This window comes from Balaenoptera borealis (genome assembly GCF_965194805.1).
Source record: "Balaenoptera borealis genome assembly, chromosome: 15".
In the NCBI taxonomy this organism is placed as follows: Eukaryota; Metazoa; Chordata; class Mammalia; order Artiodactyla; family Balaenopteridae; genus Balaenoptera; species Balaenoptera borealis.
This window is the reverse complement of record NC_138871.1, coordinates 58,149,964-58,165,725: the sequence shown is the minus strand read 5'-3', so window position 1 is coordinate 58,165,725 and position 15,762 is coordinate 58,149,964. Positions and strand designations below refer to the sequence as shown.

General features: G+C 34.6%; 1 long non-coding RNA gene across 15 annotated transcripts in view; it reads right to left on the bottom strand.

The window, feature by feature from the left end:
• Nucleotides 1-15,762, bottom strand: part of LOC309612491 — a 637,465-nt gene that overhangs the window by 13,357 nt on the left and 608,346 nt on the right. Inside the window, exon 8 of one of the 15 annotated variants that reach the window (XR_014235207.1) lies at nucleotides 7,618-13,233. The exons of the other annotated variants lie outside the window; for them this stretch is intronic. This is a non-coding gene — a long non-coding RNA (uncharacterized lncRNA). Of the gene's footprint in view, nucleotides 1-7,617; nucleotides 13,234-15,762 lie in introns of those variants that run through there. 15 annotated transcript variants of the gene reach the window in all.

The window sequence follows — 15,762 nt, the reverse complement described above, 5'->3', positions numbered from 1 at the left end:
TGCAGATAAAAACAAGTTTAAATATTTTTCTTGATATAACGATCTTTCTAGCCTAGATGGCTTAAACGAAGAATTTAATTAGACTGCTTTAAAAGGAAGATCACTAGTGTTCAAAAATAGTTAATCTTCAAAATTAAAAATAAGACACTTTTCTCATTTAACAGTTGGCTGCACAGTTAACACAAGGGTATTTTGCCTCCTATTAACACTGTATGTCTTCAAAACTCAGCAAAAATTTTAAAGTGTACATGCCAAATTATTTTCTCGTTGACTTATATTTTAATTTCAGTAATACTTCCCATTCTGATTGATCTTAAATAAGCACTGACTTCTAATTTACGATTATATTGCTGAAAACAGACGCTGAGTAAGAAGAAAATAGCAGGAAAAAACCAGCAAATTATGTCATAGAAAAAAATAAACAAGCTACTTGACTTTTGAGCTATGCTAATTTCTTGGATAGTAGCTTTGGTTCAGAGCCTGGTCCCAGGTCTGCAGTTGCAGAAAATTACCTTTGTGAAGCAGACCGCAAATTGATCAGGCTCTCATTTTTAAAGGAGATGGGTGTACAAGGCAGTATGTAAAAACACAATGATGGCAGATGTTAATTCTACCTGACATATTTCACTCTTTTTATAATTTATAAATTTTTATTAAAAATAGTACATATTTAAGGCATACAATATGATAATTTGATATACATGTAAATACTGACATGATTACTACAGTCACACTAATTAACATGTCATCTTACCTAGTTACCATTTTTTCCATAATGAGTACATCTTAAATCTAATCTCTTAGCATACTTACAGTATTCAATATAGTACTATTAACTATAGTCATCAGGCCTATACATTAGAACACTAGACTTATTTATCCTAAGTAACTATAACTTTGTACCCTTTGATCAGCATATCCCCCACCCTACCAGCTCTTGCTCTCTGCTTCTAAAAGTTCTATTTTTTTGTTTTAGATTCCACATATAAGTGAAATCATACAATGTCTGTCTTTCCCTGTCTGGCTTATTTCATTAACATAATGTCCTCCAGATTCATTCATTGTTGCAAATGACAGGATTTTCTTCTTTCTCATGGCAGAAACATATTCCATTCTCTCTATATATATAGAATAGAATTTTATATGTATAATATATATTCTATTTTAAAATATTCTAATATATATTAGAATATATATATATATATACACACACACATATATATATAATGTCTTCTCATCTTCTTTATCTATTCATCCATCGACAGACACTTGGGTTGGTTCCAGACCTTGGCATTGTGAATAACGCTGAGTGCAGATATCTCTTTCAGATCCTGATTTCATTTCCTTTGGGTATACACCCAGAAGTTGGGATTGCTGGATCATGTGGCAGTTCTATTTTTAATTTTTTTGTGTGGAACCTCCATACTTTTTTCCATAGTGACTACACCAGTTTACATTCCCACCAACAGTGAACAAGCGTTCCCTTTTCCCTACATCCTTGCCAAAAATTGTTACTGCTTCTCTTTTGATAATAGTCATCCTAACAGGTGTGATGTCATAGTTCATTGTGGTTTTCATTTGCTTCTCCCTATGATTAGTGATGTTGAGCATATTTTCATATATCTTATGGTCATTTGTATGTCTTCTTTTAAGAGATGTCTTCTTTTAGGAGATGTCTATGCAGGTCCTTTGCCCATTTCTTAAATCAGGTTATTTGTTTTCTTGCTATTGAGTTGTTTGAGTTCCTTTTATGTTTTGGATATTAAAGCCTTATCAGATATACAGTTTGCAAATATTTTCTCCCATTTTGTAGGTTGTCTCTTCACTCTGTTCACTGGTTTCTTTGCTATGCAGAATTTTTTTTAGTTTGATACAATCCCATTTGTCTGTTTTTGCTTTTATTGCCTATGCTTTGGAGGGTCATATCCAAAAAACTAATTGCCAAGACCAATGTCATGAAGCTTTCCCTCTGTTTTCTTCTAATAGTTTTATGGTTTTAGGTCTTACATTTAAATCTTTAATCCATTTTGAGTTGATTTTTGCATATGTGGTGAGATAAGGGTCCAATTTCATTATTCTGCATAAGGAAAACTAATTTTCCCAACACCATTTATTAAAAAGACTGGCCTTTCCCATTGTGTGTTCTTGACAATTTTGTTAAAAATATATTGACCATAAATGTATGTATTTACTTCTGGGCTCTCTATTCTTTTCTATTGGTCTATATATCTGTTTGTATACTGGTATCATGATGTTCTGATTACTACAGTTTTGTAGCATATTTAAAATCAGATAGTATGATGCCTCCAACCGTGTTCTTTTTGCTCAAGATTATTTTGGCTATTCAAATCTTTTGTATTCCATATGAATTTTAGGATTTTTTTTTCTATTTCTGTGAAGTAACCATTGGGAGTTTGATATGGATTGAGCTGAATCTGTAGATTGCTTTGGGCAGTATGGACATTTTAACAATATTAATTCTTCCAATCCATGAACAAGTGGTATAATTCTAATTTCAATTTCTCACGTTAATGTTTTATGGATTTCACTGTATAGATCTTTCACTGATAAGAGTAAGCATTCTTGTCCTGTTCCTGAAATTAGAGAAAAAGCTTTTAGCTTTTCACCACTGAGTATGATGTTAGCTGTGGGCTTGTCATATATGACCTTTGTTATATGTTGAGGTACATCCCTTCTAAACCTAATTTGTTGAGAATTTTCATCATGATGTTGCATTTGCCAAATGCTTTTTCTGTATCTATTGAGATGACAGATGATCATATGATTTTTATCTTTAACTCTTAATCTGGTATACCAGATATATTGATTTGTGTGTGTTGAATCTTCCTTGTATCACAGGGATATTACCCTTTTAATGTGCTGTTGAATTCAGTTTGCTAGTATTTTGTTGTACATTTTTACATCTATGTTCATCAGGGATATTGCCCTATAGTTTTCTTTTTTGTAATGTCCTTGTCTGGCTTTGGTATCAGGATAATGCTGCCCTCGTTAAAATGTATTTGGAAGTGTTTCCTCCTCTTCTATTTTTGGAAGAGTTTGAGAAGGACTGATATTAATTCTTCTTTCAATGTTTGGTAGAATTCACCAGTGAAGCCATCTGGTCTTAGGCTTTTATTTGTTGGGAGTTTTTTGTTTTGTTTTTTAAAATTGTTATATTTTTATTATTTATTTTTTCCAGTTTTATTGAGATATAATTGACATAAAGCACTGTATGAGTTTCACGTGCACAGCATAAAGGTTTGACTTACATATATTGTGAAATGATTGCCACAATAGTTTAGTTAACATCCATCTTACCATACACTACAATAAAAATAAACAGAAAAAAAAAGAAAAACAACTTCTCTACTTGTGATGACAACTCTTAGGATTTACTCTCTGAACAGCTTTCCTATATATCATACAGCAGTGGTACCTATAGCCATCATGTTGTACATCACATCCCTAGGACTTATGCATCTTATAACTGGAAGTTCGTACCTCTTGACTACCTTCATCAAATTCTCCCTCTCCCCAACTCCTGCCGCTAGTAACCACAAATCTAATCTCTTTTTCTATGAGTTTGGGGTGTCTTTGTTTTTTATTTAGATTCCACATATAAATGAGATCATATGGTATTTGTCTTTCTTTGTATGATTTATTTCACTTAGCATAATGCCTAAAGGCCCATCCATTTTGTCACAAATGGCAAGATTTCCTCATTTTTTATGGCTGAATAATATTCCATTGTGTGTGTTTGTGTGTGTGTGTATATATGTATATATGGCACAACTTCTTTATCTGTTAATCTGTCAGTGGACACTCAGGTTGTTACTATACCTTGGCTATTGTAAATAATGGTGCTATGAACATGGGGGTGCAGATAGCTTATCGAGTTAGTGTTTTTATTTTATTTGGATATATTCCCAGAAATGAAATTGCTTGATCATATGGTAGTTCTATGTTTAACTTTTTGAGGGTCCTCCATTCTCTTTTCCATGGTGGCTGCACCAATTTACAATCCCACCAACGGTGCATAAGGGGTCTCTTACATCCACACTAGCGTATGTTATCTCTTACATTTTTGATGATGGCCATTCTAACAGACATGAAGTGATATCTCATTGTGGTTTTGATTTGCATTTTTCTAATGCTCAAGTAGATGTTGAGCATCTATTTATGTACCTGTTGGCTACTGTTGAGGTTTTTGGTTACTGATTCAATCTCTTTACTTGATATTGGTCTGTTCAGATTTTCTAATTCTTCATAATTAAATCTTGGTAGCTTGTGTGGTTCTAGAAACTTACCCATTTCTTCCTGATTATTCAATTTGTTGGCATATAAATGTGCATATTAGTCTCTTATGATCCTTTGTATTTCTGTGGCATCAATTGTGATATCTCCTTTTCATTTCTGATTTCATTTATTTTGAGTCTTCTCTCTTTTTTCTTAGTCAAGCTAAAGGTTTGTCAACTTGATCTTTTCAAAAAGCCAATTCTTAGTTTTAATGATCTTTTCTATTGTTTTTCTAGTCTCTATTTTATTTATTTCTGCTCTAATCTTTATTATTTACTTCCTTCTGCTAACTTTAGGTTTACTGGGACAGGCTGGACCTTGGGTCTACCGAAGCCTGGTGCTACAGGGACTGGTCTGGCACTGGCGTGGGCCTGGAGCCTGGAGCCATGAGCCAGTCTGGCAACTGGCATGGGCTTGGAGCCTGGGACCGAGGCTGCTGGCCTGGAGTCTGAATCTGTGAGTGCTGGCCTGGTGCCACAGGTTTGGGCCTGGAGCCCGGGTTCATGGGCACCAGTGCGGTACCTGGATTCACAGGTGCCAGCTTGGATCCTGGGGAAAAGAGGACCAGTTTTGTGCTGGGGTGTACCCAGAGTCTGCGTTTGCAGGTGCTGGCCTGTAGGCTGGGGTCACAACTGCCAGTTTGGAGTGTGGGGTCGGTCAGGAGCCTGAGTTCATAGGTGCCTGAGGCCACAGTGGCTGGCGTGGTACTGAGGTTCATAGTGAGGTCAGGTGATCAGTTCACTCTCCTTCCCCCACTGGGAAGTGTCTCTCTCTGAGGAGCTGGGCTGCTTAGGCTTGAGGGAGGGATGAGGTGGGTAATATAAAACTTCCTGTCTATAGTCATCAATGCATTGTTCTTATTTCTGTGCTCCACCCAGATGTATCATCTTTCACCTGGAATCTTTACCTCTTGTGAAGGTATTCTCATGTGTGGATGGTCATTCAAATTGATGTTTCTGTGAGGGCACAAGCACTAGAAACTTCTATCTCACCATCTTGCTGATGTCACTCCATTTCTTCCTTCTCATATTTCACTCTCTTATGCGACTCATGGCTTTCCTGCAATCATGATTTCTAAGAAGCTGAATTCAAAGCTTGAAGATTGTTTACTGGTTCAAATTAGGGCAGAGAGCACTGGGCTGAGGGTACGTTATTTAGGCCTTGGAAATGGGGATGTCCCTGTGTAGTAGTTAGAGAGCTTGTATTGTCCTGATCCAGTATCTCTACCTATACACTCTGCTAGATAAATGCTCAGAATACCCTAAGAAAACCTTGCAAAAACAAAATCATACACAAAAATGTTGACTTTCAAAACCTACTAAGTAATAAAACTGGTAAACTTTTTTTCCTATAATTTTGGAATAATTAAATTTGGGGTAATTTCTATTGAGCTATACTATGAAAGTATTCTTTAGTTTATAATTCTTATTTTCCCTCCACTTTCTGGAAGTTAATTGCTGAACTTCCCCTATCATGTTTTTTATGTTTCATCGCAAGGATATTTTGGCACATATGCAAAAATGAATAAAGCATAAAGCCTAAATGTTAAAAAAATAAGCTTTTGTAATGCATTAAGCACACACACACATATAAATATACATTGTGTATATATATATGTATATATTTGTGCTACTCACACAAACATGTAAGCTGCCATTACCAATACTGAGACAATTTAAGCCATAAAGACAGGGTGTGATCCTAATCAGCCAATGATTGAAGATTTAGGTCTAGGGAAACATCTGTTTACTGGAAATTGTTTAATCAATTAAAATAATGAAAAATAATGTTTTTTACTAACAGCTTTTGCACTTTTTGCAATTATGTGAATTAAAATGTTTTCAAATATCTGCAGACGTTCTCACAATTTTTCACTAAGAGCACCCTTTTCACCCACTGCAATTCTAAACAAAAAAATACATGCAGACTGTGCATTCTAATGGAGATTTTTCTCAAATGGACGTTGGTCTATACTATTTAAAAATATAATGGAAATTTGCCCTACTTTTGCATATTGTGGCAATCGCATGTTTAATCAATCACTACATACCAAATTATCTACTCCTCTAAATCCTTAGAATTTCTTTTTTCCCCTCCATTGCACTAAGATAGGCAATATTAATACAGTGGGGAAAATTTTTTTATAATGAAGAAAGGTTTTGAAAGCCAGCTCTTACAATTTTAATTTTTCTGATTACATGTGATATATACAAAAGAAAATATGTTACACATGTTAAATGTAATCAGTCAACACACATTTACTGAGCAATTATTGATGCCAAATAGACATCTCAAACCAAATATATCCAACTAAATTCCTGGTCCTCCCGCACAAACTTGCTCCACTATAGCTCAGTTAGTGGTAACCCCATCCTTCCAATTGGACAGGCCCCAAACTTTGGAGTTATTCTTGATTTTTGTTTCTTTCAAAAACTCCTGTTGTCTCTACTTTCAAAATATGCTCAAAACCCTATCACTTCCCACCACCTCCACTGCTTGTCAAAACCATCATCATTTCTAGATTGTATTCCTGCTCCTATTCCTTGTTCCTTCTACAGTCTAATCTCAACCTAGCAGCCAGCGTTACCTTTTAAATATAAATCAGATCATGCCACCTCTGGGTTCAGAACTGTCCAAGGGTTCCCCATCTTATGAAAGTCAGGTCACCGTCTTCACAGTGAAGCACAAGGCCCATCACTGGCTCCTGCTACTTCTCTGACCTCTTCAGTTCTAGTCTCTCTGGTTCCTTCCTGGTCAATTGGACAGTCACAACATTGGAAGTATCACTGGCTCTTCCTGCTTCCAGGAAAACCCTTTCTCTATATGTCTGTATGGTTCACCCCCACATCCTTCTAATCTTTGCTCAAATGTAACCTTCACAGAGAGGCCTACACTGACCACTCTATTGAAAAATGCAAACCCAACCCTGGCACTTCTGATCACTATTCCTGTTGTATTCATCACTAATAAACTTCTAAAATACTGGTCATTATTTCTCCTCTTACTAGAAAATCCATCAGGGAAGGGATTTGTTTATTTCTGTAGGCCAAGTACCTTGAAGAGTAGCTTATACACAATGAAATTTTGTTGAATGAATGAATGAATATATGCTATTTACTATATTAAGTGCCCAGGGAGCTAAGAATGAACAGGACACATATGCCTCCTGCTTTGGGGAGCTTGTAGGCTATTACACTAGTCTAAGCATTTTGAGTTTGGAGAGATATTTAAAGAGCATGTAGTCCAACTTCAACTTTTTATAGATAAAGAAACAGAGGTTCGGTGATGCTCTTCAATGATCATTGAAGGACTATCTATCACTACACACTGTGCTTAAAAATTTTTACTTCTCACAGTTTGTGCTCAAGGCACAATAGGGTCTACAAAAAGTAAATATAAGATGAGAAAAGTTAATGTACAACATTATAAATTGTATTATTAGTGCTGTAGGAGTGGTATGAACAAACAATCCTCAAGTAGTGCAGAATTGTAAGAAAGCTCTGTCATAAAATTATTAAGACAAACTTCAAGTTGAAAGATGAGTAAAATAATAGTAATAATGAAAATAGATATAATGTAACTGATGGTGTGGAGGCAGCATAAGTATAGCTTGGAGAGAGAATGAGAGAGATTGATAAGCTCCCTTGAGTTAACTTAAATCTTTAGGCCTTAGTGAATTGAAATCCTGCTAGAGAGTAGACATAGAAGATGTGATCACAAATGAACTCAAGGCCTCATAACAGAAATCAGATGAGAAAAGGTTCTTTTAATTTTCAAGAAGATAAAAATAGTAGATGACAGAAATGAAGAAATATATTGAAGAACTAGCTAAACAAATTTTATGAGTAAGTAGTGGCAAAATTGGCAATTACCAAGAGTTATCATAGGCTCACCTTACAAGACTTGCTAGAACGGCTTGATATTTTATCTTAACGTTGGTATGGGTATGCCCATGTTTGTTGCGCGTGTGTATTTGTGCGTGCATGTTTGTGTGCATTTAAGCAGGGTGTACAAGAAAATGCCTCTTGATACCCTGCAATTATCTATGGGGTTAAATAATTACCACATTTTACTGCTCCATAGCTGGTTGAATATTTATGTGCCAATTATTCATTAATGAATAGATTTCAACCTAGAATGAAGTCTTTGTTGCATCATGTTCTCGACCTTGTCTTTGTTTTTCCCTAACATTTGTATCAATGATTGAATATAGATAAAAGTAAAGCACAGTTATGACTTTTTTGGGCTATCTAATATACAAGATGACAGAATCAAGTTTCTAAAAATATTGAGCAGAAATAGTAATCATAATTCTAATTACTACATTTTGGAGTAACTACTATGTGCTGACTAGGCCACTTTATACACTGCATCTCATTTGGTAATAACTACCCAAAATAGACATTATTATTCTTGATTTTTTAAAAGGCATATAAAAGTTAAATGGCATAACCAGTGGCAGAAGAAAAATTTTATCCCAGCTCTGTCTTAATAGCTCATGTTACACCTATGCCACGCTAATGTTTATAAAATTTATGAATAGGAAATTAAGTAGAGACAAATGCAAATTCATACATTTAGATACAAAGAGCCATTTTTCTACACATGGAAAGGGATAACTTGAAGTTTTCTATTCAGCTGCTAATAAAGATAATACAATCATAAATCTTAGACTTCATCGCAAGTATTAGACCAAAGAGATAATTTCATTTATTCCTCTCTGGTCAGATTACATCAGGACTACTGTGCCTAGTTTGTTACGTGGCCCCAAAGACTTACATTGACAAACTCGGGAGACTCTGGTGGACCCTGAGTAATTAAGACAATAAGACCTTGAGCGCTCTCCTTGCTTATCTACATACTGTTCTTCCTAAAATGAGTTGTTATAGGATATGTCCCAAATTTCTGTTTGGAAAATACATATAACAATACCCTACTTAGTCCTACACATTAATACCTCCAAATCAAGATAGTTAGGGAAATATATAAGATTTGAACTCATGCAAGATTACTGGACGGTTAGGAGCACTGAATGACTCTTAAGAGCCACATGAAATACTTTGGGATAAAGCAAAATAACAACACAAACCAAACATCATAGGACTATCACACGAAGAACATTTAATTCCTCAAAATTTTTAATAGAGAGAAGCATAATTAGCGTTTTCTAACTATGTGAAAATATTATGATATATTTATAAGCATATATATTTATGCACACTAGAGCTTTGCTTTTTTGCTAAGTTCTACTACTGCTAAGGGTTCCATGAAACATTTTGTAGTCATCAGGTAAGAGTGGGATGATAATATAAAGCACTATAGCAGTTGCAGCATATCATGCAGAGGTAACTTGACCAACTTACATGAAAAATTACACGGCTCTTCATCACACTGTTAGACTTTCAGACAGCTCATTTAGCCTTTGATTTGTTGAGTATATGAACTTCAATTTGAGCTTTCAAACAGTTCCAACTGATTTGACAGAAGCATAGGCGACTTCTGGTTTCAATTTAAAGACTATGATCAAAGAAATGGTGAATAAGATTTTTCAATTTTTCTATTTGTAGCACTGGTTTTCTTGAGAGACTTTAGCTATGATCTAATGCATTAATTGTTCTTTGAGGGAGCATAGGTAAGACTAATTTAATAGAAACACCTATGGCTGGAATACAAAGAGGGTTCTCTGTGTCATCTCAGGAATTTTCATCAATTAAGAGGGAATGAAGCAATGAAAATTGATGTCCCATGAAAATGCTGATTTTGCTTCCACTGAGTAATTTAGAAACTCTACCAATTGGAAAAATTATTATTTTTAATCTGTTTCAATTTTGTTACTCAAATATGCTAGCAAAGGTCATAAAGGGGAAAGTTTTCACAAATACTGCAAGGACTATCCAGATTACTTTATTTGAATCACATTACTGCTTTGTGGTAAGGACCATAAAGTATTTTTCATTTAGTTGATAATGGACATATCTCAGATCTACATCAGGTAAAATTGCATCAGGTGATACTTTAGAAGGTACAAGTTAGAAACGTTTTTACTGAAGAGAAACACTTCATTAAAAAATAAATCATCTTCTAAGTATCCCTTCTCCATATACATAACAAAGAAATTAATAAATATTATTGTTAATAGAAGGAACAAACTGAGCTATATTCATTAGCTTATCATTCTAAGGTCATTTAGACTTTTGGAATTAGAATATCAAGCCTTTGCACTCTAGGATAAGCACAAGTTTAGTGTGAGCCTTTCTAGCAGTTTGATTGATGTGCTTATTAAAATCTTTATATTATTCAGTTGACTGGCTGAGGAATTTACTGCTAACTAAAAATATATTAAAGTTTTATCATTGATGACTTTATGCATCTTCTATCTAGGTACTGTAGAGGTCGTGAAGACCAATTATAAGAAAAAAGAAAACAAAAATAATAAAAATTTCCATAATTTTAAAAGGAAATCTAGCCTGAACCGATCGAGATTTTTCAAACTTATTTATGAACAAAAGTCCAAATTAATCAAAAGCATTGGATCTTTTGCTTAAGTCTCTGCTTAAATTATAGACTTTGCTATATAAGGCAGAGAAAAGTAATATAAATGTGGATACGGGAATGGGTCAATAGCCCCTGAACACAGTCTTATGGGAAATGATATTCTAAGTCAGAAAACAAGTTATCATCTAGGAATATGCATTCAGATTCATGCAAAAACTCAAATTTTAATTTATCTTCTACAAACAGGGGAGTGTCATGACAAGATTTTTCATGGCAAAGGATGCAATGGAAGGGCAGGAAATCATTTGATGCCTCTTTTTAGTGTCCTGGCAGGACATGATGAGGATCTAAACTAAATAAAGCAAGAGTGTGGGGCAGAGGTGGAAAGGATAATTGGGGTCATGTGAAGAAAAGAGGACCTACAGGTTTTGGTGGTTGAATATAGAAAAAAAGAGTGAAAAAAGTGTCACACTAGAATTCTGGACTGGAGGTAGTGACTTTAATGTAGTTTAATGATAAAATGTATGGACAGAAAGTAAGGGCAACTTTGTTCTAACTCTGGTTTATAATCAATTTTGTGTTTTCTTAGAAAGTTATTTAATTTCTCTTATTTTTTTAATTTGTAGGATGGGTTATACAAAACGTATTCTATCAATTCAGATTGATAATAAAAATAAATGAAATATTAGGTGTAAAAATTTGCATAAGAAAATAATTGCCAAATGCTGCATGTTTTACTTTTGTTCCTTCTTACTCTCACTACTAATACTTCCAAATAAAACACTCATTGCTTTTTGCGTGGACGATTTCAGTAGTTTTCTAGCTTGTCTACTACCCTTCATTTTAACTTCTCAATTCACAATACATCACACTGAGAGATACTCTTCCAAAAGAACAGTTCTGAGTATATCACTTCTATTGGTTGCAAATGATTTACAGAAGTTTAAACATGATATAGACTTTATTATACTTCTACAGACCTCTTTCTTCCTTTAAATACCTCATTCTTAAAAAAAGGGGGGGGGGGAGGCTTGTCTTTTACTTCACAGACAAAATGGATGTAATCTGCATGAGACCCTGTAACTTGCTTGCCCCATCTCTCCCCTAAAAGTACATGAATTGTACTCATTTCAGAGTCAGTCATGTGTCTTTTTCTCTTCAAAGCGCTAACTCCACCTATGTACTCAATCATCCCTCTCAGTTTCCCCAGGTCCTTGATTCAAAAGTTACCTTTAATCTTGTGTTTTCATTCTTCCCTTTTCTAATATGATTCTATTCTGTCTGTATGTTGTTCGAACTGCCTTCATCCTTAAAAACCTTACTGCAACCTTACCTTGCACTCAAAACATCACCATCTGTTATTCTTTTCCTTCACTGATACATTATTTAAGCTAAGCCTCTAATTATTTTCCACTTCTTTAGCTCCTTCTATTCTTTAACTCATTTCAGTTTAGATTTTCTATTCATTTTGAAATCGACCTTGATAAGATCACCAGTGAACTAAAAATCATTAACCCAATGGCTCATTTCACCACTCACTAAATAGACCCTCTTGAGCATCTAACACTGCTGATCTCATTCTTTAGACTCTTTACTCCTTTGATTTGCAGGAGACTAATATTTTCTTGTTTTTCTTCTATTTTGGCTTAATTACTGCTGTCAATTTCTTCATCATTCCCTTAAATGTTGTTATTTTTCATGGAGCGCTCAATTACCGATTCTTCTCTTCTTCTACATATGTTTCCTTACTTTAAATGTATACTGTTCATTTTCACCCAAGCATTCATGTCTAACAAGTATCTTTTTCATGCAAATGCATCTCCACTGACTTTTCATACCACAATCTGCCTGATTCCACGCTATCTATCTCAGAGTCTTACTAGAACTCCTCCAGTAGGTGTCCCTTCCTTCTTCATCTCCCTGCTGAGATATCCTGATATTATACTTTTTCGTTCTTTTTGTAGTATATTGCTTTCTATTTTGCTTTATCTGTTACGATTTGGCATGTATGCTACCCGAGGGCAATGTTCTTCTTGTTTTATCCGCATGGCTCCCTCAGTGCTTTTAATAATCTTTTGTATAGTAAATTCTCAATAACCACTTGTTGAATGCATGGAAAATGAATATTATAATTGAAAAAGATCTTATAGATCATTAGGTTCCATTTTTAGTATCGATGACAAATGGTCAGTCTGGGGGGTTTATAACTTTAGCCTTGTCCTGTACTCAGAAGAGCCTCATTTTAGATTCTAAACAGTTAACGGAGTGGCTTTGATAATATACTGAGCTTACTGCACTAGAGGGGAGGTACAAGAGACAAACCTCACATGCAAATTTAGCTTCTGAAATATTTTATTGTTTCACATAAATGCAACAGCTTCCATAAAAGTTCTCTGATCAGGTGAAGCGAGGCGCCACCAAACCCAAACTGCTCCTTTTCAGCTGCAGAAATAATGAACACAATAGATAATGCACATATAAGTACTGGTTAATCCCTTTAGACACAGAGTTTTTACAACATATTTGATCATGCTCATTTATGCTTTTCTGATATACATGTATCAGGGGAAAATAGACATAACAATGGCTGACATGTTGCTGGGAAATGCTCTTTAATTTCAACAGCAGGAGAAAGGCAACGCAATATGAGTGAAAGAAAAGAAACAGGAGACCCCTTCAGGCTTCCTCAGTAATCCTGTGATAATATCAGTTCTTACAGACAAATAGTTAGGAAATACATAGAAAAAAAATGAGATCTGCTTTCCTAATTTACAGGCTATATGAAAAAATAAGAATGTTTGATATTATAGAAATTTATTTCAGAATAACAAGGAATAAATGGATATAACTGCATATCAATGACTACTGACACTATAGTTATTTTACTTTATTTTTATTTTCCAGCTTTATTTAGGTATAATTGACCAATAAAAAATTGTATATATTTAAGATCTACCATTGATAATTTGATATATGTATACACTGTGGAATGATTACCACAATCAAGCAAATTAATATATCCATCACCTCACATAGTTACCTTTGTATGTGTGTGTGTGGTGAGAACACTTAAGATCTACTCTCTTAGTAAATTTCAAGTATATGGTACAGTAGTAGATCACCAGAATTATTAATCTTATAACTGTAAGTTTGTAGCCTTTGACCAATATCTCCCTGTTTCCCCCATTCCCCAGCCCTTGACAACCACTATTCTACTCTGCTTCAGTGAGTTCTACTTTTTTAGATTTCACATACAAGTGAGAAGATACAGTATTTGTCTCTCTCTGGGTTATTTCCCTTAGAATAATGCACTCCAAATTCATTCGTGTTGTTGCAAATGGCGGGCTTTCCTTCTTTTTTAAGGCTGAATAATATTTCACTATATATACATAAAACATTTTCTTCATCCATTAATCCGTTGACAGACACTTAAGTTGTTTCTACATCATGACTATGAATAATGCTGCAATGAACGTGATACAGCATATATTTCTTCAAGATAGTGATTTCATTTCCTTTGGAGATATGCCTAGAAGTGGAAATATTGGTAGTTCCATTTTTAAATTTTTGAGGAACTTACATACTGTTTTTCATAATAACTATATCAATTAACTTTCCCACTAACAGTGTACAAGGGTTCTCTTTTCTCCACCCACTCACCAACACTTGTTATCTTTTTTGTGTAGTTAGTGTTAGCAATATGAGTTCAGGAAGAAGACTTGGAGGAATGAAGTGTCAAAAGCACAAAAAAATTAAGATACAGAAAAGACGGTTACAAGCACAGGTCATGACAGGTAAATTAAAATGAAGAGGCTGAACAAAATGAAGTAATTTCCCACCTCTGTAGAATGAATCATGTGAGTTGAGAATATGCAAAGACCTTACTCAAAGAACAGAAGATATTTCCCCAGAAATTCCAACTGGGCTGAGATTGGTTGATTCAGTCATTCAGCAGACATTTATTAAGAACCTTCTGTGTGCTCGGCACTGTTTGGTGTGCTCAGTGAATATAATAAAGATCTGTGATCTATAACATACTTTAATGGGGGAAAATAAACAATAAGCAACAAGCATGATAATAAATTAGTCAATTATATGGTATGTTAGAAGATGAGAAGTGTTAAGGGAAAAGAAAGCAGAATTTCTGTGTCATATTAAATGCAATGGTCAGAACAGACTCACTGGAGGAGGTGAGGTTTGAGCAAAGACTTGAAGGAAGTGAGTTAGTGAGATAAGCTGTTAAGTTGCCAGTCAGGATGTGTGTTCAAACCCTTGTAAGAAACTCAGGCTTTAAACCTGGTAAAAAGAGCGCTGCCCTTGAAAATGAGCAGACCTGATTTCAGGTATTTATTCTTCTATTTACATGTGTAGTCATGTAGCTCAAAATCACTTAAATTCTATGACTCTCAATTTTCTCACCTGTAAAATGAATTCTGAAATATTAATACAATATTAGTACAGGAAAAAATAAAGAGCTTCACTGTTAATAAACTTTTTAGAATAGATTTAGATTTTAGAGAAAAGTTGCAAAGATAGTACAGAGAGTTCCCATATTCTATACCCAGTTTCCACTATCATTAATATCTTACATTAATATGGTATATTTATCACAATTAATTAACCAATATTGATGCATTATTATTAACCAAAGTCTATCCTTTATTCAGCTTTCCTTAGTTTTTACCCAATGTCCTCTTTCTGTCACAGGACCCCAGCCAAGATACCACATTACATTTAGTCTCATGTCCTCTGAGGCTCTTCCTGGCTGTGACAGTTTTTCAGATTGTTCTTGTTTTTATGACCTGGACAGTTTTGAGGAGTAATGTTCAGGTACTTTGCAGACTGTCCCTCCGTTGGGAATTGTCTGATGTTTTAGACTGAGGTTATGGATTTTGAGGAAGAAGACCACAGAGGTAAAGTGCCATTCTTATCACATCATGTAAAAAGTATGTAATATCAACATGACTTATG